Source organism: Manis pentadactyla, chromosome 3 (genome assembly GCF_030020395.1).
Source record: "Manis pentadactyla isolate mManPen7 chromosome 3, mManPen7.hap1, whole genome shotgun sequence".
NCBI classification, from domain to species: Eukaryota; Metazoa; Chordata; class Mammalia; order Pholidota; family Manidae; genus Manis; species Manis pentadactyla.
The window spans coordinates 133,112,845-133,138,556 of record NC_080021.1 but is presented as its reverse complement, the minus strand read 5'-3'; the positions used below and the strand labels follow the sequence as shown (position 1 = coordinate 133,138,556).

Here is a 25,712-nt window from a genome sequence, read left to right as displayed (position 1 = left end):
TTACAGAAAGAAAGACATAAAATGTGTTTCTCTCTGGGATATTTATTAGTTCATGGGGATGGCTGGGTAGAGTGGAGTGTGACCCAAAAGAGTACGGATCCATCTTACTTAGTCTTTGTAAAATTGCCCTTTTCTCCCTATCATTTCCTTAGTCACAAATGACTGGGGCCTCCCAGTATTTATGTGGTCCAGGATAAAGTTCTGGGTCTGGCATTTGAGACTCATTTTCCCCCCTTGTCTCCCAGGACTTAACACAAGAGATGCCTTTCTAGACACCAGAGCCAATTCACAGACTTCAGTTTCCTACTGTTCTAGGCCTCCGCTCCATGCTAACAGCCCAGTCTGCTCAGGCCCGTGAGGCCTGGGGAGGCGGGTGGAAGGGTGGCTGCGAGGGCGGGTGGCGGAGGAGCTCTCTGAGTCATGCCGTCCTTGGAGGGACAGCGTCCAGGTTTGTGGATGAGCCACCTGCTTGATGGAGAGGCAAGCTGGTGGCTGAAGTGAGTCACAGTTCCCACCAAGAAAGAGCTTTCCTGCACCTGAGGAATGAGGAAACAGGGAACAGAATAATTAAGAGCTGCTCAGGGCGGCGACATGCACGTGGTAGGTGCTCAATGAAAACGTGTCACTTACTTGGCTTTCAAAGTTGGGAATAAGACACAAGACAGAGATTTCTTCTAAGAAGGGTTCCTCAGCCTGAGCACACCGATATCTGGGTTGGAAATCCTGTGATGTGGCATATACTGCACATTGAAAATCCTGTGACGGGCGCGTCCTACGAGCTGAATGGTATTTTGCAGCCTGGCCTCTACTCACAAGATTTCGTAGCAGCGCTTCTCAAGTCGTGACAGTCCAGAGTGTCTGCAAACGTTGCTAAATGTTCCGTGGGGGACAGGACCGCCCCAGGTTGGCAGCTAGCGCTGTAAGCTGATTTTCTTCCAGTTGCACGCACCCATACAGGCTTTGTATTGTTTCCTTTCTTCAGTATCCCTAACAAACAATGGCATCTTGTTCTTCAACCCACCAGATTGTGGCCAGTCCCCGATGTACACTGACCTGCTCCTTGGGAATGATGGGCAAGGCATTTTGCCTGCTACATGGCCACTCGACTTGAGGTCTTCCCTCATGGCATTGCCCCTAAGATCTCTTCGGCTGTTCCTTATGTGGAATGATGCACTTTGTTGTAACCTTGGCCACCTTCTTTCTGCCTGAGAGCCGTGTGCACCCTTCCTCCCTTCCCGGTCATGTTCTCTGCCCCAACCTTGACTTTGTATCTGGAGTGAAATGGATACAGTTGACTTAGTCCAGATATACTAAATTCTTGACAGTGGGATGAGAGAAGAGATGTAGTACAGGATAAATGCACTCACTGACTAGATTTCTTAGACTAACTTTTAATTGTAGAAAAGTTTTAGATTTACAGAAAAATTGGAAAGATTGTAGAGAGAGCTCCTGTCCACCCTGTCCCTAGTTTCCTCTATTATTAATATCTTACATCAGCATGGTACATTTATAACAATTAATGAACTAACATTGATACATTATTAATAATTAAATCCATATTCTCTCCAGACTTCTTTTGTTTTTGCGTAAGTCCTGTTTCTGTTCCCGGCACCACGTTCCATTTAGTCACATCTCTTTCAGATTCCTCTGGGATTGACAGTTTCTATGATTTTCCTCGTTTTTGATGACCTTGACATTTCTGAGGAGTCTGGGTCAGATATTTCTGTAGGATGCCTCTCTATTGGCATTTGTCTGAATTTTTTCTCATGAATGTACTACGGATCTGGATTTTTGGGAGAAAGTCCACAGAGCTAAAGTGCCATTCTTACCACATCATTCAAGGGTACAAACTGTTGACATGACTGATCACTAGTGATGTTAACCTTGGTCCCCAGGATGAGGCGATGTTTGTCAGATCTCCTCACTGTGAAGTTGCTGTTTTCCCTGTTCAGTGCTGTGCCCTTTGGAAGGAGGTTTAGTATGTGTGGCCCCCATTAAAGGAGAGGCATTTTGCTGGCCTTCTCTGGGGTGGGAAGTCTATATAAACTACTGGAATTCTTTTGCATGGGAGACTTGCTTATTTGCTTCCACTTATTTGTTTTTTTCAATTATTTGTTTACATCAGTATGGACTCAAGGGCATTTGCCTTATACTGTGAGTTACTAAATAGATATTTATTTTGCTATCTTTTTTACACCCACTGAATTGGCTACTTCTTCCTTCCCTGCAAACAAGATAGTTTCTTCTACTGCCTGAAGCAGTAATTCTGTGACCTCTTGACCTTAGTGGAGTCCTGTCTCTCACCCCAGCCCCAGGGACTCTTCATGGTTCTCTTGGCATTTCCAGAGCCCCAGAGTGTTATTTATCAGAGCACAGCAGAGGGCGATCTGGCCCCGGAGAATCACCCAGTCACGTCCTCCCATGTGCCTGGCTTGCTAATGACTAGCGGCAACAGCAATGTAAAGTTTAACTCTTCACAAAGAGTGTCACTAAGTGTCACTAAGCATTTAGTGTCACTAAAACATGGTCACTAAGCATTTTCCTTTTCCTTTTTTTTAACCTTCAAGGTGTTTAATATTTTACAATTTGAGAGACAACAAACCCATTATATAAATTTCAGTAACACCCATAACTACATACAAAAACTGTACAGGAAAATTATGGATTGTATAGAAAATGATGTACATCGATGGTATCAGTTTTTCTTAAGAACAGTAAAATTTGAACACCACTATTAACATAAGCAGAAGTTCAAAAACTATTACATGTTATACCCTCCCTCCAGTTGCTACAGAAAAAAAATTCTACACATTACCACATTTAAACCAAGAAACAAATCACAACTGTTTTCTTTTGTTCAGGAGCAGTTTGTAACAAAGCATGTTAACCTTCCCCATCATGCCCATGGGGTGTGCTATAATCTCATCAACGAAATTTCTCTTTTGAAAAAATGTCCCTTAGGAGGCATTAAAAAGAGAACTGGTGGAAATTATTTCCACAAAGGAACAAAATAAAAGCAAGTTTTGCATTTAATAATGAGTATACTGTTAGAATGTAGATTGTGCTAGTGAAAAAAATGGAGATTCAATTTCTTGAGTAGCTCTGTATATCTGAAACATGAAGCCACCACTGTATCTAAAATTGAGTCTGAAAAATGGATAACAAAATTAATCATAACGATTTTTCATCACACAATGAAGCTTTTAAAAAGTATACAACTGCTAAATTTGCATTAGAAATATTGGCAGATTATCTAAAACTTGAAACCATATAGTATTGTTACTAAGCTGGTTGGAAAAAAATACAAAGGAGCATACATTTTCATTCATTTGGAAAATGTAAAATTTTATGTACTAATACATAATCTCTTCACTTTCTCTGATCTACAAATGGATACAATGCCTGGTTATCTTCAGACGAACAGGTTGTTCAGAATTCAATAACCAAAACAAACAAACAACAATAAACCCTGTTGGAAATACACAGATGAATCTCTTTAAAGGTTTCTATTCTTTAGCAATCTTTGATGATTTCAAAACTTGCAGCTTTAAATCTTTTATCATCATCTCTAACTTCTGTCTTGCCTCCCGTTGCTGTCTACGTTCATCTTGGAGTTCTTGCCTATCAGCCTCGGCATGGTCCAATCTGTCTCAGTTCTGGGAACTGTGCTGCATTTTCAGCATCTGTCTTTTTCTAAATTTGAGTCACAGGTACATTTTTGCTTCATTACCTGCTCTAGCTTTTTCTCTAAGTCTTTCTGTTCAACATAAAATTCTTCCATTCTTTGTGCATGTTCATTCTGCAAAGACTCAAGCTCTTTCTGCAAATTCTGCTGTTCTTCAGTGAGTTCCTTCATAGCTTTTGAACTACTCAACATTTCAACTTCCATCTGAAGTTGTTGTTTCTCCTGCAAAATTGAGTTCAGTTTTTCCTGTTGTCTTACATAAGTTCTCATTACTTCTTCCACGATTTTCCCCTTATCATCCTCACAGACGACGTCTTTGACCAGAAGTGGAGATGAGGCCACAGCATCATGGCCAATCACTGCCTTGCTGTGTCTCTGAGTTGAAACTGGTAGACTCAGGTTTCTTCTCACTTGTAGAATTACTTGAGATTGATGGATCAAAACGGCTACATAATTCTCTACTTGTTTTTAAATCCATTTTGTCTTGTTTCTCTAGTGACACATCTGGATAAGACACAGATTTTTGATGTTTCCAACTACTGTGAGCTTCTCTGCCTGTCTTGATCTGATCCCACTTGCCTCTGTCTTTGTGACCTCTTTAGACTGGGATACAGCAGAAGTAAGGGACATATTTGGGGCAACCACTTTATCACACAGGTACAAATAGTAGCTGGGGTGTAAAAATGAAGAAACATGTGTCTGAGAAACATGTTCACCTTCCTGCTTTGTAACAGGATACCATGGCTGTAATTCCATTCCTGATAGTGCATGGATCTTGGATTGAGTTCTCTTTCCAATTCTCAGGCTAAATTTCTCCTTCATTGCTTCAAAATTATTTTCAGTTTTTTTCCTTCAGGTGTCCCTAAGTACTTCTGGTTCATGTGAAGATAGCAATGCCATTTGGCTGATTCAAAGCCCCAGTGGTAAGTCCTTTTGTCAGGTGATCTATGAGAATGCATCACAAATGTCTGGGGTGCAAACATTCCACAATATTCCAGATGCTGAATACACGGTGCATCAGGCTGAATATAGGCAAATAGACCCTGACATTTGCCGAAGCATTCATGTTCCACTGGAAATGCACTGCCAGTTTCCTTTAACTGGGCCAATGAGTTTTTAGCAGGAAGTATGCTACCATTTTGTGGAAAAGTGCACGGCCGCAATGAAGTGTTACAAAGTCTTTGTGCATTTAGTTAATGTGATCAGTCCACAAGATGGGGCCTCGAGTGGAAGTATTCCCAGAATCTTTAAGATATGAAGCTAGTCTAAAGTACACCTTGAACAACAGATGTACAATTCATCACACACTGTATTTATTTGCTGGAGTGAAAATTCTCGGAGAACAAAATTTAAGACTTGGGCAGAGTCTCTTTTTTGCTCCAACCTGAATGCAAGAAATAGACTCCCCCTTCCAACACAGCCTGGGTGAGTTCTGTGGAGCTATCAGAAGGGATGAGCAGTGGACTAGGAAGAACTTGAGGAGATGGGAGAGGCAGAAATACAGTAGGTGACATGCTTCCTTGGGAATATCGAGCAGAAAATGCTGCTGGTCCACCCAGGGAGTTCTGACTACTTAAATGGAATTGTGCCAAAGTAGGTTTCAAACTGGGATTTAAATGTAAAGGTTCAGGCACAGAAGCACAGGTTCCCTTGACATGCTTTCCATCTGCTTATCATCATTTTTCCATTTGCATGAATGTCTGTCATCATTTTTTTCACTGGAGGGCTGCTATCATCTCCCATCTCTGTTTTTTTATTTAAGCCCTGAACCAAAGAGAAATATGCCTGCAGGTTTTCCATTGCTAGAACTATAGTGTCAATTAAGTAAGTCTGAGATTTGCATTGTTGTTCAGTTGCTTGCTTGAAATAGAAAAGCAATACTAATACTTACGGTAACTAACTCTAATAGAAAATTTAAATTTCCAAAGAGAGACCTCCCTAAACTGCTCTATAGATTTCCCAACTTTGGTTTGCTTATATTCTAGTCTAATTTCACTGTATTATAAAATTTCTTGTTTTATCACTAGTAAAGGAGAGAATTATCAGAGGCACACCTGTGAGGAAGCCTTTGTTTTTGTTTTCATTCTTCAGATTCTCATAAAGTTGTCAATTTTCTCAAGTCAAGATGTCCAGATTCAATACAATGGTTTGGTCTGGTTTGGTTTGAAGGCAAAACGTATGAGAAGTTTATGCAATTACTTGTGTCATAAAATCTAGACACAAACACAAGTCAAAATGAGGCACCCCAATTTAATTTTTGGCAGCAAGGAGACCAAAAAAAGGAAAAGAAGAAATTATCTTCTCTAAAAATGATCTGTTGTTCTATGTTGACAAACTGGACGCTTGTATAAATTCTCACACCACTAAAAAGAGCCTCTGACTCCATTTGAATTTCTGTAATTAAAAATGATACCTAAAGGAAAACAGTCCGTTATCTTCAAGGATTGCTATCCATCCTTTTAATTAATCTGTGCCCGCCGTCGCAGCGGTGCTGGCGCCGCTCCGAGCCCCACCCACAGCCCCACCCACAGCACTCTGACGTCACCGAGCCCTCGGCCCGCCCACGTCACTGCGGAGACCCTCGGCTTCCAGCAGAAGGCGCCGCAGCCTCCGGCCGCCCGAGGGAGAGCGAGGGCGGCGGGGAGGGGGGTGCCGAACGCAGCCAGCGGCAGAACCCCAGCCCCTCGGCGACGCGCGCGCCGTCCGGCCTACCGTGGCTCCTTGGGGCGCCCTCTCCCTGCCAGGCGCGCGCCCGGGGCTCTCGGTCCCGCGCGAAAGGCGCGCGGTGCCGTCTGCGGTGCACCCGGCGCAGCCAGGACGGTCCCTCCCCGCCCCACCCGCGCCGCCCACCCGCCCCCTTCCCCGAGCCGCCCAGCCGGCCGGCGGGGGACCCCCCCGGACGCCCCGCCTCCGGCTCCCCGCTGCTCAATGGTGATGGGCCAGACCCGGGGGCGCCTTGGCCCCTCGGTCGCCGCGCGACAGGGAGAGAGGGGGCAGGTGGGCCGCGCGGGGCACCGTGCGCGACCCCGGCAGCCGGCAGGGCGGAGGGAGGCCAGCCCCGGAGAGCGCCGCCTCCCGAGGTCAGGCAAGGGCGGCCCTCCCCCCGTGCGGCCGCAGCTGGGCCGCCCCGCCCCGGGGGCAGCCGGACGGCGGCCGCCCGGCAGCAACCCCCGACGCCGCCCTGTGGGCCCCGCTCCCCGGGGCGCGCCCCTTTTCCTTTTTTTAAATTAAAAATTTTTTCACAATATTGTTTTCAAGTACTAAATAATATTAATTGTACTATATATATATATATATACGCACACATACATATCTTCATAAACTTCATAAGGTAAGTGGGTGGGATACTGGAGAATTATTGGTACTCACTGACATCCCCTGTTCTCTCCCCTGCTCTTCACTCGGAGAATCAGAAACCCCAAATTTAGCCCCTTGCGCAAAGATTCTGGTTGTTCTTATTCCTGAGTGCTGACATTAAACTGTGTCCTAGTTGTGCTAATTAAACTTACGAATCAATACATTTTTAATTCAGTGAAAGATCCAGAGTAGGAGGCATTTTACTAGGATTTTTTTTTACATGTGCATTATAGCTTTAAATCCATAGATGTGTTCAGATGCTATTTGGTAAAATGCTGAGCATAAACAACTTCTGAACTCCGGATCTTCTGTTGTGCTTCTCGGCAGCTTCATGCCGCTGATTTCTCCTCTCATTAGTTTTCTTCCCTAAATTCCAGTTGCTCTCAGGTTTGGCTGCTTATATAGGCTTATAGATAAAATGCTAGATCCCCAGGTAATTTTGAATTTCAGATAATGAATAATTTTTTACTGTAAGTATATCCCAAATATGTGCAAGACATACTTCTGTGATGCTCCTTCCCAGAACGTAGAACCCTAGTCTAATCGTGAGAAAAACATCTGAATATGAGAAAAACCCAAATAGCCCACAAGATCTGCTTGTACTAAAATTATTTGTTTTTTAACCTGAAATTTAACGTGATATCCTGTTTTTATTTGCTGAATATGCCAAGCTTACATGTCTTACTTGGAAAGATTTACAAAATGTATCAGGGACTGGATCACCTCCACCAGATACTCTGATTTAATCTGTATAGCCTGCAAATCAGGATTTTTTAAGAGCTCGCCAGCTGTTCCAATGTGCAGCCACGGTTGGGCATCATTGCTGGACTGGCAATGTCTAATTAGGCAGACAGTTGTGGTTAATGTAAACCAAGAACTAGGGCTTAGGTCCTAGCAGGTGATAAAGATCAACGGGTGGCAGCCAATGAGACTACATTAATCTCAGGTGAACATTTACGTCCGGGTGAACACAGCCCGCTGAGCACTGAGCAGCAGCTCTAGTAGAATGGACGGAGTGGGGCGTGCACTGCCGCGCTCCCTCCAGGTATGACCACCGCGTTTCGAAGCGTGTTAGTGCTCGCTGCAGACCTCATGTGCTGTACGCCCTGCGTGTCCAGGTTCTCAAGGGCTGTCTGTGTCTCAGCCACGATGACCACCTTCCAGATTCTTGCTGCACAGGCCCCTTCACACCACCCTGGACTCTGCGGACCCTCAAAGGATCCCTCAGCATGGCTGTGTAATTCTGACACACACTCTCTGGGTATATGTCCAGACTGCCTGTTAATGGCTAGAATTTCTACGCCCAGACTGCCCCTCTGCCACTGGTCTGTTGGGCGATGTGCTGCCCCGGTTGATGGGGGGACCCTGCTTGGTAGCTCAGCAGATTGGTGACACACTTGTTCCAGGCTCCCTGCGGGTGCACAGACCTGGCACTGGGATCACGTGGGTCTGAGGCCCACACCAGCTTAGACTGCTCCTGCACTCCCTGCACTCAGGAGGGCTCCACCGCATGTGCCCTGACAGGGCAAGTGCCTGGGAATCTAAGAGGCCATTTAGGAGTTGTGTTTTTGCACCACACAGAACAGGAACTGGTCAAAGGTTCCCATCAGAAACTGATCCGTAGGTGGAGAGATGATCCCGTTAGAGGCAAGGCGCTGTCCTGACAGCTATGTGGCCTTGGAGTGAAGTCCCGGTCCATCGCCTTCATTCTGCTCATGATCTAGATGAGTATTTGTGCCCTAAATGGGAAAGGCTAGATAAAAATATGTCATACAAGGAGTAATAAGCTTGTAAAGAGTGATGGCATGCAGAGGAGTAATGAGCCCTCTACCAGCTGGATTTAACTTCAGATGTATGAATAACTGGTTTACTCTTAGAAGTAAAATTTCACAGCGTGCACCTGATGAATGGCTGGGCTTGTTGATGTGTTTACAGTGCCAGTTTTCTCAGTGCAGAAGTCCTTGATTCATTAGAGTTTTGTGAAAAACCTGGAACATATTTCCCTATTGAAATGATATAATAAATGGTGGCTAAGCTTCAGAAACCTGCTTAATCCAAAATATGTCTGAGATATACTAATTTTTCCACTTTATTGTCAAGACTCGAGGATGGTGGATCGCAAATCATTTGGCTGCACTGTCGGTCTCTGGAACACGGTCCTTCCAACACTGTATCCTCCTCTCTTTCCCCCTGCAAGACAAGCACATGTTCCCTCTTTTCTCCCGCATGCAGACGGTGAAAAAGCATTTTTCCTCTTGACATTTTTCCCTCTGACTGAAGGTTATGAAGGAGCTTTTGCTCTCCCCCCACCCACTGGGTGTTCAAAAGTCCCATTGGACAGGCCTGAGTTTGGGATGGGGGTTCCCAGGGTGGGTTAGTGGGCAGGTCAGGGGTGGAGAGACAGGGCTAACCTCACAGGGGGATCGGGGGGCAAGCAGCCTCACTGTCCCCAGTCTGGGGTGGAAATAACCCAGAGCAGTGTTGATTGGGGCCACCTTGAGTTCATTCAGCCGGATTTCTGAGTGAGTGTACCCAGACACTACACTGCCCCAGAGCAGCTTCTCCAGTAAACTCTAGCTTGTGTCAAAATGACAGCTTGGGGCAGGAGAGCTGAGGGTCAGTTTTCTCTCTGTGGAGCGCACAGCCATGGCTGTCCCTGACATCAGACAGTCTTCTCATCGCCACTCCAGATTCCGGCCGGTCAGGAGCTCCCCTTCTGAATGTAGCTTGGAGCTCCCACGCACACACAGAAGCTGTGGGGCCCAGGAAGGATCCCCCCCAGCTCGGACCTAGCTCTGGTTGTTGTTAGCCCTTTCCTTGGACTTGGACCTGGTGTGGACAGTATTTTATATCAAACTAGAAAAACACAAATTGGATTATCTCCCTCCAATTTTCAGTTGGGCTGCTTTGTTTTTTAACTACTTCTAGAAATGGTAATTTTTCTTATAACCCAGCTTCATTCATCACATTTACTAATCTCTTAAATTTCTTTTTTTTTGGGTTTACAGTGATAGTCTGACAGGATCTAGAGATAAAGGACACTCAGGTTCTTCACTTATCAGGCCGGATCCCAAGGGACATGAGCAGGCAGATGACATCCTTAGGCGGAAAGGGGGAGTTTAGCTCGGGCTGGTGCTCCTCATGTGGTGAAAGGTGTCCCCAAGGAGGGGGGACTGAGAGGGTGTGAGGCAGAGGCCGAGGCAGACAGCAGGACTACTGCACCAGGTGGCCTCCCACGTAACCCAACAGCCACATTTCCAGAACATCAGGTAAATCTATTTGGCCAACCCTCTGTCCAACTGAACAGACATGCACTGAGTAACAAAAACAAAAATATGAATTTTTTAATACAGTATTTTTGGGGAATAAGGTAGTGATGTTCCCCATCCAGTGTGAGTAATCAGGGACTGTCTGTGGATCAAACACTGATACAGCCAGTTCCCAGGAAAGCAAAAACCTGGGGATATGTTGAAAATACGTATCATGAATAAGTTATTAATTTCCTGCTCATCTAAGCAGATTAACCAAAAAATACAGAGAAATGGGAGGATGGCAGCAAAAGTAATAAGCGGGTATTACTGGCAAACACAAAATCTTGAATGACTTTGTATTTCTGAGGCAGAGGCAGGGGCATGTTATCTTGGAAAGGTCTCCACGGCTCCCCAGTATTTCTAATAATGTCAGAAAAAATGAAAATTTTCAAAGATACATTGGCACCTCCAAATGGCTGATGGGACTGAGCTGGAGAATGCATTAGGTCACCTACATGCTAACCATTTAGATTCTCTTTTTATGGGAACTTAACTAAACACCTGTCCATGTCCCCAGCCCTTATTAATCTCCCTGGTGTGAAGAACAGGTCTTACATGAGAGATTCTCTAGGAAAGGTTACAGAGTAAAATGCCACCTAACAGACCTTCAGTAAATCTTCCTCTTGGTTGGGGAAATGGCCAGCTGAAATAAGCCTTTGCATCATTTTGCATTTTAAGAATAAGGCCTTGGCTTTTACAGTTGATGGTCACAGTAAAGCTAAGAGAAGTGGATAGTGAATGAATAAGAGAAAATTTTTAGAAAGCAAGTTAAAGAACAGTTTTGAACAGGGCAGGTTTTTTCCAATTATTTGATACAGGAAACTGTGAAGCACATATAAAAATCCACAAGAAATTGGAAAGATTTCTCATTACCAGCCTTGAGGCAATTCACATGCTTTTTGCAAATAAGATGGATGACGTTGTAATATACACCTAGTGTGAAAACAGTGCAGAAGGGAATGATCCACATCAACTGGGAAAACGTTCAGTTACAGAGATGCCCAACATCTCCAAGACTTCTGAACAGTGTAGCTTTGATAAGGAATCAAGTCCTGACTTTTATATTAATTTTCCTGAAGATGATGCTATCTTCTACTACCTGTCATGCTTCTGTTATTCCTGTCAGAGCCCCTGAGTGATACTTAAGGTGAGTAGCACAGATCATTAGTAACTATGTAAGTGAATCCTCTAATTTTAAAGTAACAGAATGCTAAATTACATTACATGACATTTAATGATATTAAAATAATCGACTCCTACTTCCTTAGACTTCAAAATAATCTCCAGGAAAGTGTGATGTCTTCTGACCGGTAGAGTTCCATATCGTCCATGTCAGCACCCCTGTTAAAAGGTAAAAAATAATACAAAATTCCAGATGAGAACCCCCGGGCCAGCGCGGTGAAGGAGGCAGAACCAGAGCCCTCGGAGGGGAGCGGCCCTCCGGGGTCTGAGAGTCGCATTTGGCAGAGATTAAAGGCAACAGTAACACTGACAGGAGCAAATAACCAAGAAAGCCCTTGATGACAACATGTTTACAGGCCATTCAGACAAACATCTCGTGGGGGTGGGGCTGTGGCTCATACTACTTTTTTGTTCCTATTCATTCATTCAACAAACACTTTTCAAGTGTCTAGACATAGGCTGTTTTAAGTTTTGGTGACACAGCAGGAACTGAACCAATTCCTTGTCCTCATGGAGCTGATATTCTACATGGGGAGATAGCTAATAAAGACAAATAAGGACAATTAACACAGCCAGTTAATTAGTAGTATAATATAGTGACATTACACTAGTTGTGTACTGTCAGACAGTGATAAGTTCTCTGCAGAAAATCTCCCAGGCCCCTTTGCCATGTGTAGGCCCTGCCCCAATGCTGCATGCTTAGGTAACTACACATACTCTTTGGGTGTGTTGTTTTGTTCAACTTACGTTTGTGAGTGCGTATTACTGAGTGTGACAGTAACCCATTCTTTTTCATTGCTGCATGATATTCCATTCAACTTTTGATGGCTATTTGGATTATTTGCAGCTTTTGGCTCTCAGTGAATAAAACTGCCAAGAAGATTTTTAAACTGAGTTTACTGTCGAAATGGTGACATCTACAAAATAAAGTAAAAGGGGTTTTCATATTGGAATTAACTGATAATTCATGATTATTGTAAAGGTCTGTTTTACTCGACTTCTATCACTTTCTCTTAAGCTGGAAGAACTGCATACATTTCTCTTACATAGAAACAAATATTCTTCCAAATATTCTTGCTCAGCCGATAGCAGTTTGCCTATTGGTCATAGCGGGGAACAGTTAATTGAGATCCCAATTGCTATTTGTGATTCATCCATACCTGTGAAATGAATAGATGAACAGGTATAAATTAATTCAGCACCAAGGAAGCTGAATGAGGATTATTCCTCTCAGACTCTGGTGAGAGTGGGAGCATCTGGGACTTTGATGTTCACTTCATGTAACTGTATCAGAAGAGTTAGTTCTTCTATACTGAGAATGTGATGTTGGTTCATTGATGTTTTCTGGGGAGCATTTTGAAATTTACGGTCAGTGACGTGGAGGGGCCATGTGGGAGACTCTGACAAACACTGGGCCAGCCAAGCGTCTACACTGCAGGTGTAGCCCAGGTGTGCTGTTAGGCTGCAAGCCTGAGGGGACAGAGATGCTGTACGCCACCCTTCCCCATCCCTATCTTTTTAAATACTCTTTAAAAGATCTAGAAAACCACTACAAAGTAAGAAAAATATCAATACAAACACAGTAAAATAAAAGAAATAGTTTCCAGTTTTGGGGAAGAAATCCAATGACCTCTTGGACAGGTCAAGCGAGAGTAAGCAGCCACACCTCCCTCCCCTAAATGCCTCACTAGGCAGAGGAAGGCCCTGGGGCTTCTAGGCTTCTAGCTCTCTTCTCTTGCCTTGCCTCCAAGTTTGTGTGGAGTCTGCATGCTAGAAGTGACCTGTCTCCACAACCTGAGTGCCCCACCCCCCTTAACTGGCTGCCTCAGGCTCTAGTGTGGCAAGTGGAGCATTTACCTTCAACCAGTTGCTCCTTGGGGTCAAAGTTGGGGTTGTTCACTAGGGCCCTGTTTTCTACATTCTGCAGCCTCTGGGGAACTGGGTCAAGTAACACCCATGTAAACAGATATGTTCCTAAGTGGGAGAAGGAAGCTTTCTTTGTCTTGCTTCCTGACATGATTGTTAAGGGTGTTGAATTCAGAGACTATCCTTTGTGGTGTCTCAAATGTATTTCTCAGCAGCTATAGATAAAATTAATTTAATTTAAGGTCATCTCTTTTTACTGGTGATCTCTTCCTAAGCATCAGTAGAAAAGCTTTAGACTTTCAAAAGCTCTTTGCACTCTCAGCAATGATGTTGCTGGCTTCCTCTTTAGGATTCCACAAAAACACAAGAAGGGGCAGTAAGAAGCCAGCAGGGGCAAGTTAGAAAATTCCAAATGGAAACAATCAAGGACCTTTAACAAAGAGAAGCTGGTGGAACTTAAGAGTCAGGCTTGCAGGATTTGCTGAGGTATCAGACCTCTGCAAAATGAATTTTTATACAATTTTAGTACATGTCTTTATGTTTTTAATGTAAAATGTAAAGAAATAAAATAGGACCAAGAAACTTTTAAAGTATAATTCTAATAATACCCCACTTAATGAGCTGATGGATTATGAAGAAGCCTGGGGCTGTTGACTGATGCACTCTCGTTTGCTGAGCAGGCCATAGGTTTGGGATATTTCCAGATCCTTTTATTCACCACTCTCTTCTAAACAAAAGGTGTATACATAGTAATTACTTGTTGAACAAGAAACCTGCAAATTTTCACTACAACACAACAGGATAGAGTGAAACTGAGAAAGTAACACATTTCAAGCACCTTATGTTTTTGTTTTGATCAATTTTCCCTCCCCAACCTGTCTCATGGAGAGCTATTTCCCTTAAAAATCTGCTTAACTGTATGATGGTCACTCTTTAGCAACAATGAAGCTATTCTGTCACTTTTTTCAAGATTAAAAGCATAGCTTGCAGTATTTTTACAGATGATGTGGATAATGCTGGGAAAAGGTTGTAACTGTTGTGCTTTTAAAAATTATTTCACAAATGAGATCTTTTATCTTGTTGGAGTTATTGACCAAATACGGTGTTTTTTTTTTCTTTTTTGTAATGAGACAGGTTTAGCAATCAGTATGTATACACTCCCAGAGCTCAGAAATTATGATTCTGGTAAACTCTGAGTACCTTGGTTTCATAGTTAAGGGGCAAAATACATTTTGGAAAATAAAGGTGATAAACAGACAAGTGTTATTATACCAATCATTCAGTTCTGGGGCAACATTTATTGGTCCCAGGATTATGAAAGAGTAAGCTATTCAGACCTGAGTTGTCCTAAAGGCCGAGCTAAGTGGGCAGAGTACTACTAGAAAACTCAGAAGACTAAAGTAGACTATTAAAAGGCATTAAGGTGTGAGATATTCCACTTAAAATTTAGTTTGTTAGAGTCAATCTTTCCTGTTTAAGGAGTGTGCCTTATAGTTCTCTCTGCTGAAGTTGGTACCTTTAAGCCACCTGCCATATTATCATGTTTCTTGACTCTAATTCTTCAGCTGAGAGTCTCGGCGTGAGGATAATTTGCTTGTCCTGATACTTTTGTTTTACTTTAGCTGCCTGAAAACAGTTCAGTCATTGGCGTTAAGAATTTTGTAGTTGCACATTGAAAAACACAATGAGATAGATATATCTTTTGCCTGTAATTTTGTTTAAAAAAGAAAAAAGTGAAAAATAAAAATCCCAGTTGGGGAAGCAATCTCTCATATGGTGCTGGTGTTAATTTAAATCCCTAAAACTTCATAAAGGACAGTTTGGCAATAAGAAATACATTTCTAAGTCTTTTATACCTATTGAAATTGTGAATATCTCGAAATTTCCCCCAAAATAATCAAGATGTAGAAAGATTTGGCTATAAGATTGTCACAGCATTATTTATAATAACCTCAAACTGGAAATAATCTGAATTTCCATTGAAAGGGGACCAGTACAATATTCATTAGTAAACAGAATATTGTGGAATATTTAATGGTATAAAAACATGTGTAACAGGATGATATATGAGACTTTGGTCTTTAAATCCCAAAAAGTTGAGAACAAAACAGAAAATGGTAAGCCCTTTCATCATTTAATAAAGTATGATGCTTAATTATCTTTCTGGGTCTTGCAAAGGAGATGGTAAATAGATTTGCGACTGGTCTTTGACTCAAGACCCACGCAAAGATATAAAACCACTGGTTGGATGGAGAGATTCCTCAGGATAGTATTTGGGGTTCTGTGAAATATTTGCTGCCCCACATCCCTGGGAGTTGGTCTCTAAGGAGACGACTCTTCTGGGAGTTTGAGCTCCCTGGGTTCTGGGGGCAATATAAGGAGCTAGTGTTTGGTCCCTGCAGAGACTAAAGGTTCAAGATAAACCCAGGTAAGAAGGAGAAGAGAGGGGGTGCCTACACTGTCACCATTTGTACAACAAGGGTGTGGTACTGTCCTGCGTGAGGGTTTCAGCTCCGGGCAAGTTCACTCTGGCTTCGGTAAGACTGAATGACAACAACAGAATGTTGGGGGCACCAAGGGGCTCATACCAAGCTTTATTCTCACAGCAGTAGGCCAAGCACTGGACCCCATCAGCCTCATCTCTGCCCTGGCTCGGCCTCTGCTCCCCTCTCTCCTACTTCCCTCCCCTCTTAGCACCAGGCAGAGCTCTTCTTATAGCAATACTAGCAGTAATGGCTCATTGCCAATGGGCATACAAGCATGTACCAGCTCAGTGGTCTAAGTATTACCTCATCACACGTACACAGTGGGTAGATTAGCATCAGGTGAGGATCCTGGCCATGGAGCTCTCACTTTCCCAATAGCCACTCTCCTGTTGCATTTCTGTGCACTGGCAGGTCAGCCTGGGCTACAGCTTCTCTCTTCCCTTGCAGTTTTTACTGAATTTCTTAGAAGTAGCCAACACAACCAACTACCCCGACTTTTTCCATCAAATCCCCTAAAGCTTCGTCCTCAGGCTACACATGGTAATAATTTAACGTATTAGTTACTAAACAGAAACACGGGTTTGCTTCCTTCCCCAGGTCTAATCAGGGTTCTCTACCATACCTTGACTCAGCCAGGTCCCTATTTTAGTGTCTGTCACTTGCATCATGTCGTGAGTTGAATACTATCCCTCAGAATTCACATCCACCAAAAACCTGTGATTGTGACTTTATTTGGAAATAGAGTCATATTGGATTACGGCGGGTTCTACTTATAATGACTGGTGTCCTTGTAAGGAGGGGGAGATTGGAGACACAGAGACAGGGAAAATAGCAGAGATCGGACCCAGAGTCTAATGCTCTCAGTTCCTCTCCCAGGCCTCTGCGGAAGGAGACTTTGGGCTCTTCTCAATTCCTGGGAGGCCTCAGGTGACTCATTCATGAGAACGTTACAAACTAGTCTCCTATGGGGTGGCTCAACACACTGGCGTCACAGATCAGCTGACAACTTTCACTGAGGTGAGTGTCTTGACTTAATATGTGGATGTAGCTGGGTGGTGCTGGTGAAGTGCCAGAACTGGGAGTGCTTTCAGGTTTTCACTGTTGCCATTCTCTTCTGTCTTCCTTTACTTTGAAGGGACACAAAGAAACATTAACACGGCCAAGCATGAATAAAGCTTAGTGTGACCACTGTTTTTCTCTTAGCAATCAGGCATTATAGATAGCGTAGATTCCTTCACTACCACGTTCTACTTAAAGCTACCCTCTGGCCTGTGGGCCATTTTGAGTAGGCCACATTCTACCAAGAAACCCACTGTGATTATAGGATTTTTTTAATCAAACAGAAAACATTGGAGCTAAATTACTTGCAGGTGGTCTGGAAAGGTTTTCAACTTTGCATACAAATTCTGATCATTTGTCATTCCTCTTGCAATTTTCTAGCAGTTTTTTGTTATCCCCATAGAAGTTCTTGTTGCTGCATTTTTTTGCTTAGGTTATATAATTTCTATTAAGAGAAAAACTTCTGCTGGTACATTGTTATTTTTCTCTATAATATAAATTGAAAAGTATGTAAGAGGGGGAAGCATCTTCGGTATTTAAAATGTACAAGGCATTTAAAGCTGTTATGAAGATCCAGGTAGAAATACTGTATTGCATATGCTTATTCTTCTCTTCTTTAAGAAAAAACAAAATAGGGCCATTTTAAGTTGGATGTGCTCCATTGAAACGCAGGATTGAACAGTGGAGGTGTGTAACTTATATTTGCTTTCAGTTCCAAGTCTTGTGTCTTGTCGACTTCACAGTGATTGTTCAGGCCTTGCATCAAGATCCTGTGAAGTGAATCATAGATATGCTTCCGGAGTGCTCTTTGTACAAGTGTATAAAATGTGCTTGACTCTGCTCAGGGCATTGGGGCATTTCCGACCAATCACAAGCTGCTGAGCTTGGTCCAAGCAGCAGCCTGTGCTGGTTTCTCTGCATGAACAGGAGTTGAAGTATTGAGGACAAGGTTAGCTACTCACGTTGTTGCTAATGATAGGCTCGGTAGCGTGGTCAAAATATGACTAATTGCGCAGAAATTTATTCAGGAGTTTGATACCCATCTGATAGAACCTGGCTCAAAACCTTCTGATGGGTGTCCAGGTTGTAATGAATGAAGTTCCTGCCTTAGCCTGCTCCCCGTTATCTGACTTACACTGTTTTTCCAGACTGTTCTCCTTGTCTCCCTGATCATACTGGTTTGCAGGCTGCTTGGTGGACATAACGGGAGTCTTCCTACTTTCATATTGTGGCTACACTGTTCTCTTGCCTGAAAACCATTTATTTTCCTCTTTGTCTAACCAAAGCCTAACCAACACCCATGCCCTAGAAATGTCACCTAATGCCACCAGGGCCCCTTTCCTCCTCCCAGCCCCATAATTCATCTCTCCCTCCTCTGTCAGTGTCATTAACATCATCTCACATGGCCAGTCCCCACCTCAAGGCCTGGCCCATGCTACACGGGATCATCGTGTTTTCATATTTCCATTCTTACAGCACGTGGCATAGAAAAGTCTAGGATCTAGTAGGTATCCGGTAAGACCGTATACAGGAGAATGATGTTTACAAGTGCATGCGGGTGGCGCGAGTGGTGTTGCGCGAGTGGTGTTGCGCACACGGCCTTAAACATACCAGTGAAAGCAAAGAGGAGCGAGTAGTGAGCTAGGCTGCGTGGTCTGGCAGTGTGCCCAGGGACGGGCCGCACAGACACTTCGGCCTCACACTCTGTGATCGTACGTTTGAGCCCACTGGAGCTGAGTAGGCCACTTTACTACTTGAAGCCTCAAGACTTCCTTCTAATTCCAGATTTATTTGTGGAACTTTAAAATTTTTTCTATTTGAATGAGATTGCTTAATGACCCAGGACACTTCTCATTTAGACAGGGCAAACTGGAAACTAAAATAAAAAGACTGTTTTCTAGACTAAAATGTTTAGAAAAGAAGTAATGTCATGCCTCTAGCTATATAAGAGTATCTAGAAGTATATATTTTATATAACTTTTTAACCTATATAACCTATAAAAAGTGAACACATGCTCTGATGGGGGCAGATGGGGCCTGTGTCACTAACTTCTGCAGAACTCAATTGACCAGAACAAAACCAAACCTAGATTTAATTTGCTGGAGTGAGTTGGGTGGTTAGCCACTGGTTAGATCCAGGGGCTATATTGAAAAAAATTAATGGCCCTTATGTATAACATGAAAAAAGCAGTAGTTTTTTATTCTACCCCATCTATTTCTCAAACTTTTTGATTACGAGAGCTTCTTGAGATCCACACCCATCACATGCCGTCTGGGTTCTGGCGCTGAGACTTCATCGCGGGTCAGACTTACCATCTACTTCCCCCTTTTATGCTGAACACAACAGAGCTCCCATTTAATACGGCATTGAAATAGGTTAGCCCTCCCCATTACAAGGATGTCTGTCAGATGAGGTTTTGAGCTGGGTGAGAGATGAGTTTGTTGAGAACAAGAGGTCAGAAATGTGCTGTGTCTTGTCATGTCGGTGCCACAAAAAAAAAAAAAAGATGGAGGGTGCCCTGCCACACGGCGGGATGATCCCGTGAGTCAGCAGGAAGTGAGCACAAAGGGACTCAAGCAGTTGTCTGTTGAGGTGACTGTAGATGCAACAGAAATCCTGGTGTTTTAAATTATGCTGTGGATAAGTTTGAGAATCACAGCCGCCCAGTTAAGAAAAAAATAGTGACAAATAATACTGGTCTCTTCATACAATAGGTTTATCTCTCTACCTAAATGACTTACCTTGCAAATAATCTGTGATCTTTTGTTTGTTTTTTTTCAGCAAATATCACAGTTAGTTTACCAATCAAACAACCAGACTGATAGTGTGGTCTGTAAAACAGTATTAAAAGCAAGATATGTGGAATTGCCTAACATTGTCTTTCACTATGCTTGTGCTAGAAAATTCAGTGTATTTAGTAGACTGAATCTTGGCCATCCGAGACTCGGAGATGCGACCTTATTTGAAAAACGGATCTTTGCAGATTTAATTAAGGATCTCAAGGAGAGAAGATTACCTTGGTGGGCCCTAGTTACCACCACAGGTGTCCTTATGAGAATCGGAGGAAGGCAGATAACAGGGGTACAGGACACGAAGAAGCAATGTGACCAGAGAGGCAGAAATGGGAGCGTGGGATTCCAGCAGCCCACAGGGGCTGGAAGAAGCAGAGTGCATTCTCCCCTTGAGCCTCCACAGGGAGTGTGGTCCCTCTGACACCTTGATGTTGAACTCTGGCCTCCAGAACTGTGAGAGAATAACTTTTTGTTGTTTTAAGCAACCCTATTGTGACAGTTTGGTAGAGCAGACAGAGGAACTAATAGGCCTACTATGTGCCAGCCACTGTGCGGGTCGTGGGGAGGAGGTGAACATGCACGGCCTTTGCATTGCTCCTCTTTCACGGCACTGGGACAGAAGGCTGGGGAGAGAGTTACAGTTACTTATTCAGTATGTCTGATGTCAGCTCTCCATGTGCCAGTCGCTAAGCTAGGCTCCTGGAAAGGAGCCACAAACAAGACAAAGTTCCCTTCCCTCCCCATGGGCCTTACTTTCTAGCAAGTACGAAATAATGCTTAAGGCCATGAGCACAAAGATTGGCGATGACATTAATTCCAATCAGGAGGATGAGGGAAAATGTTAAACATGGTGCGGTTGAGATGAAGGTGGCGTGCAAGAGAGAAGGGGCATTCCAAATGGCGGGGACAAGGCTAGTAATGCCAGACAGTCTGATGAGGTGCCTTCAGGTCAGCATGACGGAGGGTAGACAGCCAATATCTGTAACACACCCTTTCTAAAATTGTTTGTGATGTTTCTTCATGTGAAAACCATTTCCAAAAATTGCATTTTGAGGAGTTAACAACATCCAGTTTCATGGATTCCAAATTGCATATCCTTGGAAAAGGTGCCATGTATGATGTATTCACGCAAGGTCATGTAGGAGGATCTCAAAGAATTTTTAATGAATTGACACTAAAGTGCTTCTCTCTCTTAGCCTTGGTTTACCGTCACTGGCTCCTGGCTGGCAGATTCGCTGTATTAAATACGGCCTACATGCTGAGTCCAAATAACTTTTGCCTAATGCTATGATTTCCCTTAGAAAATGTACTGTCAGAGTTCTGTGTACACTTTCTTGGATGAGGCTACTGTGAAGATTTGTAAAAGTCTGTTTGTTCAGGCAATAATGTATGAATTCATGAAAAAGACAATAAGCTATATAAGCAACCACCTTCAGGCTGTCTGTCATCCTTTATAGAAGTCTCCTAAGCATGATGGAACAGACTTTAATTTTGTCAATTTAATGGTGAACAGTGTCTAATGGATTGCCTAAAAATTGAAATATGCCCCTTTTAAAAAAACAGGGATATTTCCAAGGGCTTTCTCTATTCTGGGTGAGGAATTCAGATGGATTGAAATACTTAAAACAACTCACCAGCGAGACCCATGCAGCTCTTCGCAGCACCTACTTTTCAGTCTCTGACCAGACCTGCACTTCGGGAAGGATGCTCCGTCTCCTGCACCGCTCAGGGGTAGGGGTGGAGGCTTCTAACTGAGCTTCCCGCATCTGGGGTGGAGGCCCTTCTTTTCCAGTTACACCCACAGCAGTGCTTAATATTCACGTGCCTCAATCCTTGTTTTGGTGAAGTGAACACAAGTATTTAAATGGAGGTTACCAGGGCCCCTTTACTATGATTAAGAATTTGCAACCTGGCTACTATGATCTGAGCTATAATTTTACTGTATATTAATTATAGTTAGAGTGGTTTGTAAATCTGAAAATTTTGTTCCATTTAATGAGCTGAAGACCTTGCAAGCTTGCAGCATTAACTCATGTTCTAATTCCAAAAATAGGCAAGAAATCAGCCCAGGTGCATGGACTACACAGTGTCAGTCAAATCTCATCAGAAACTATGCATTTGTCCTGGCAAGGGGAAAGGCCTCCTAACATCTTTTTTGAGGGGGATTCTTTATCAATTTGTGCTCTTTTTATCCTATAGTATTGCCATGCTTCCCATAATGGAAAACCATGAAAGGAAATTTAATACAAAATATATATGATTATATTATATATATATATATATATATGATTATGTTTCCATAAAAAAAAAAAAAACATTAAATTTCAGAAGATGTTGCCTGAGCCACCAAACCAACTTCTAGAACATTAAAGAGCCTACTTAGAATCAGGTCGGAACTTTGCTGGAGTTCTTTTGGGAGTTTCCGATACTTCAAAAAATTACCATTTTATTTTTGACATTCCAAAAGGATAAATGAAACCGTGTCAACGAATGAGCCACGTGGTCCATAGGGAGGTGGGAGGAGGTCATTCACTCAAAGAATCCCGCTGAGAAAGGCTTTTTCTTGGCTCAGCAGTTTACTCTGTAATGATACAGGCTGAAGCACATCAATCCGCCTCTCTTTGTGCCTGCTTAACAAAGGTGGGGATTTCTAAATATTAAGATAGAGCAGCGACATAAGTTCAGTTTCTTAGTAGGTATGTCACTATTTGAAATTACCTCATGTATTTACTTCTCTATTCTGTTACTTTCTGTGTTGACTCCTGAGACTGTCTCACGAGATCTTGCCTGGTACACAGAACACTGCCTGGAAGGTGGTGAGTGCCCCACAGCTGCTGCACGCAGGCAAATGAGCAAATGAATGAATGAGCTTCTGACTTATTTGTGTGTTATTTGGGAACATTTCGTAACTTCTCTGGCAAAGGCGGTCGTCCAGGGCAAAAGAAATGACACCATAAAGGGCCATTAGATTTGGCACCAAGTCCTGTAAAACCTGTTTGTATTTGTGTCCGTGGTCCGTCAGCCGGCAGATACTTAATGAGGACAGCTAATAGCAGTTCTCTAATAAGGAGGGTGGCACATTGGTTATAACTCCATAGTTTGACTCAGTCCTTCCTCCTTGCAACATTTGGTTGGGCAACGTGAAACTAAATGGTTTGATCTAAAGTGAGCTTAAAAAAAAATCAAGTGTGTTTAGACTCTGGCTTAATATTTTTGCCATTTACTTGGTGGGAGTCAGAGGACAGACATTTAAAGTGCTAATGCTACTTTGAATGAGAGGATTTGAAAAGTGAGTCTTTGAGATTTTAAAAATAATATTGAAAGCGGGTGGTATATTGAGTCAATACACACAGTTCATATAAATGTAAGGCTAGCATCTAGCTTGACATTGCGCACATTCACAGAGACAAGCCGATAACTTCATGTCTTCTATTATCATTGAACCAGAGCTGACAGTGACATCAAAACATTGGCTGTGTTTTGTTTACTGTTGCTATGCATTTGAAGAGTTTTTGGTCACCACCCTTCATTTATTCAACCCTCTAGGGATTGATCAGTCCATATTCAAACAACTGGCAGTTTTTAGGCTTTATATCCTAAAATAGATGAGAAATAAAAGAAAAATAAAACTTACCAATTCACTGATATTTAGTTGGCAACAAATTGTGCCGACTGAGTACTGAACAGCAGCATATTTCTGAATCTCTCCCTGTGTGGAATTAAGGGGACCAAACATGCAATAGATGAACTTGAAAAACGAACTGAGGTTTTTCCAGGTGTTTCAAAGGCATTTAGTATCACACGGGAAGGAGCTTTTTTTTTTTTTTTCCTTTTTTCCTTTTTTCTCATTATAAGTTTATCACCTTTCCCTCTTACGATTGCTGCTAGACCCTTTAGTTCTCTATTAAATGGAAGCAATGAAATTGTGCACACTCACCCTCCTGTTCTTGATTTTTAAAATGAGACTTTTAATGTTTCACTATTAAATATGATGGCTTTTTTTAGAGATCATTTTTTATAATCTACTATAGTGAACATATATTGAATTTTACGTATGTTTTGTCTATGTCGAAATTTTCCTGTGATTACATTTTTCTTCCTTCACCTTTAAATTTACTGAGCTGCATACATGGATTCTCAGCTGTTAAATTTTTTCATTTCTGAATCAAACTTAACTTCTTTTGTTTTAATACGTTGCTGAATTTGGCTTCAGGGGCATTTGTTTAAGATTTCTGCATCTATGCTCTTGAGTGACATTGGCCCCTAACTTCTTACATGCTTGTCTGGTTGTGGTAGTAAGGTGTTTATAACCACACCATCATATTGGTGTATGTTTCTTCATTTGCTATTTTCTGAAAAAAAGTAATGTAATATTTTAATTATTTTTCCTGAATGTTTGGCGGAACTAAAGTCTTAGTTTTTAGGGAGATATTAAACTATTGATTGTCTATTGTTTATAGGCTTATTTAGGCTATTTATTCCTTATTCATTATCAGCAAGATATAATTTTTCCTTTTAAAAATTTGTTCACTTGGCTAAACATTAAGTGTATTGGTACACTTTTGTTTCTGTCGCTTATACTTTCATATTCAAAATATTGTATTAGATTCTTTAGTTTCTGCTTCTTGGTCTTAATTTTGCCAGATCTGTTCACTTGTGCTAACTTTTCAGAGTAGTGATTTCTGAAGTTTTAAATTATCTCTAGTGCTTTTTGTTGGTTTGTTTTCTACTGTATCAATTTCAGGTATTTATTACCCCCTTCTCTTCCGTCTGCTCTCTTTGGTTTGTTTTCCTATATATTCTTAATTTTGATTTTTGTATCACTTAATTTTCAGTCTTCGTCCTTTTTTAATCCAAGCTATGCCTGCCCCCTGAAAAAACAGACGGGGTTGGATGGTCCAATCAGACTGCTGTGGGGCGGGGCTCTGCTCCGCGCCCAGCCCTCTTCAGCGCCTCCGCCGCAGCGCTGTGCTGGCAGACTCCGCGCCGTAACCCCATCCCACGGGGTCCCTAGCGCACCCGCGCCGCCGAGGACCTGTGGGCCGATCCCACGGTCGGCAAGCGTCAGCACCGCCGTCCGCTCCGCAGGCCACTGCGGGCGGCTACCGGGGAGGACCTAGCGGGCGAGGCCGTCCGCGCAGGAGCCAGGCCAACCCGCTCTAGCCCGGAGTCGCGGAGGCGGCAGGCGCCGGGAGCCGCCCACGCAAACGCGTGCAGGCCCGGAGGAGGACCCGCCTGCCTCCGCGGACGTCCGTCCCGTAGCCACAGCGAGTCAGACGTGCTCTGACCTTGCCAGCCCCGACAGGCCCCACGGCCGCCCCGGCAGGAGCGCCGTCCGCAAGGCCAGGCCGCCCGCGGGCCTCCGGGAACGTGGCGGCGTCCCTGACGTCCCCCAGGGGGCGCTGCAGCGCGGAATCGGCGACAGTGCGGTGGCCGCAGGCCCGTGGCCCTGCGCCACGACAGCACGTGGTGCGAGCGCTCCGAGGCCGGCGGCGTGACGCTCCGCGCAGGTGCGGTGCCGAGTCCGCCGCCCCGGGCTCCTGGAGCGCCGCCGCCGAGGAGGCCCCGCGGGAACCCGTGCCTGGTGGCCCGCGAGGGGTGCTGAGCAGGCAGCAGGGTCACGTCGCGACCACCTCAGCTGCAGGCCGAGGGCACCTTCCGCCAGGACTTCGTGTACAGCATCTCCAACTCCCAGCGTACAAGCTGAACACGTGTGTGTGTGTGTGTGTGTGTGTGTGTGTGTGTGTGTGTGTGTGTGAACAGGGGAATGGATGAATGTGTGTGTTAAAGCTAATGTGACCAGAGCAATTATCAATTTATAAAAATTCAATTAACAGATCTTGAGATTACCTACAAGATAAGTAATACTTACATGAACAAAAATGTGACCATATAGGTGAGGAGAAAGCATTGTGTTCATACTATGGGCTAAATAAATTTTCTTCCATCAAAAGAATACTTATAAAGAGCAAC

The 25,712-nt window shown here is 43.4% G+C and overlaps 1 protein-coding gene and 1 pseudogene across 1 annotated transcript in view; both read right to left on the bottom strand.

Annotated features, from left to right (window-relative positions):
- LOC118922101 (procathepsin L) overlaps positions 1 to 25,174 on the bottom strand; it is a 197,188-nt gene extending 172,014 nt beyond the window's left edge. The window contains exon 1 of the mRNA XM_057498472.1: positions 25,163 to 25,174. The gene's annotated coding sequence lies outside the window, so the exon portion shown is untranslated. The remainder of the gene's footprint in view (positions 1 to 25,162) is intronic.
- On the bottom strand, positions 3,500 to 5,485 carry LOC130682961 (ski-like protein; annotated as a pseudogene).
- Positions 25,175 to 25,712: the final 538 nt, after the last annotated feature.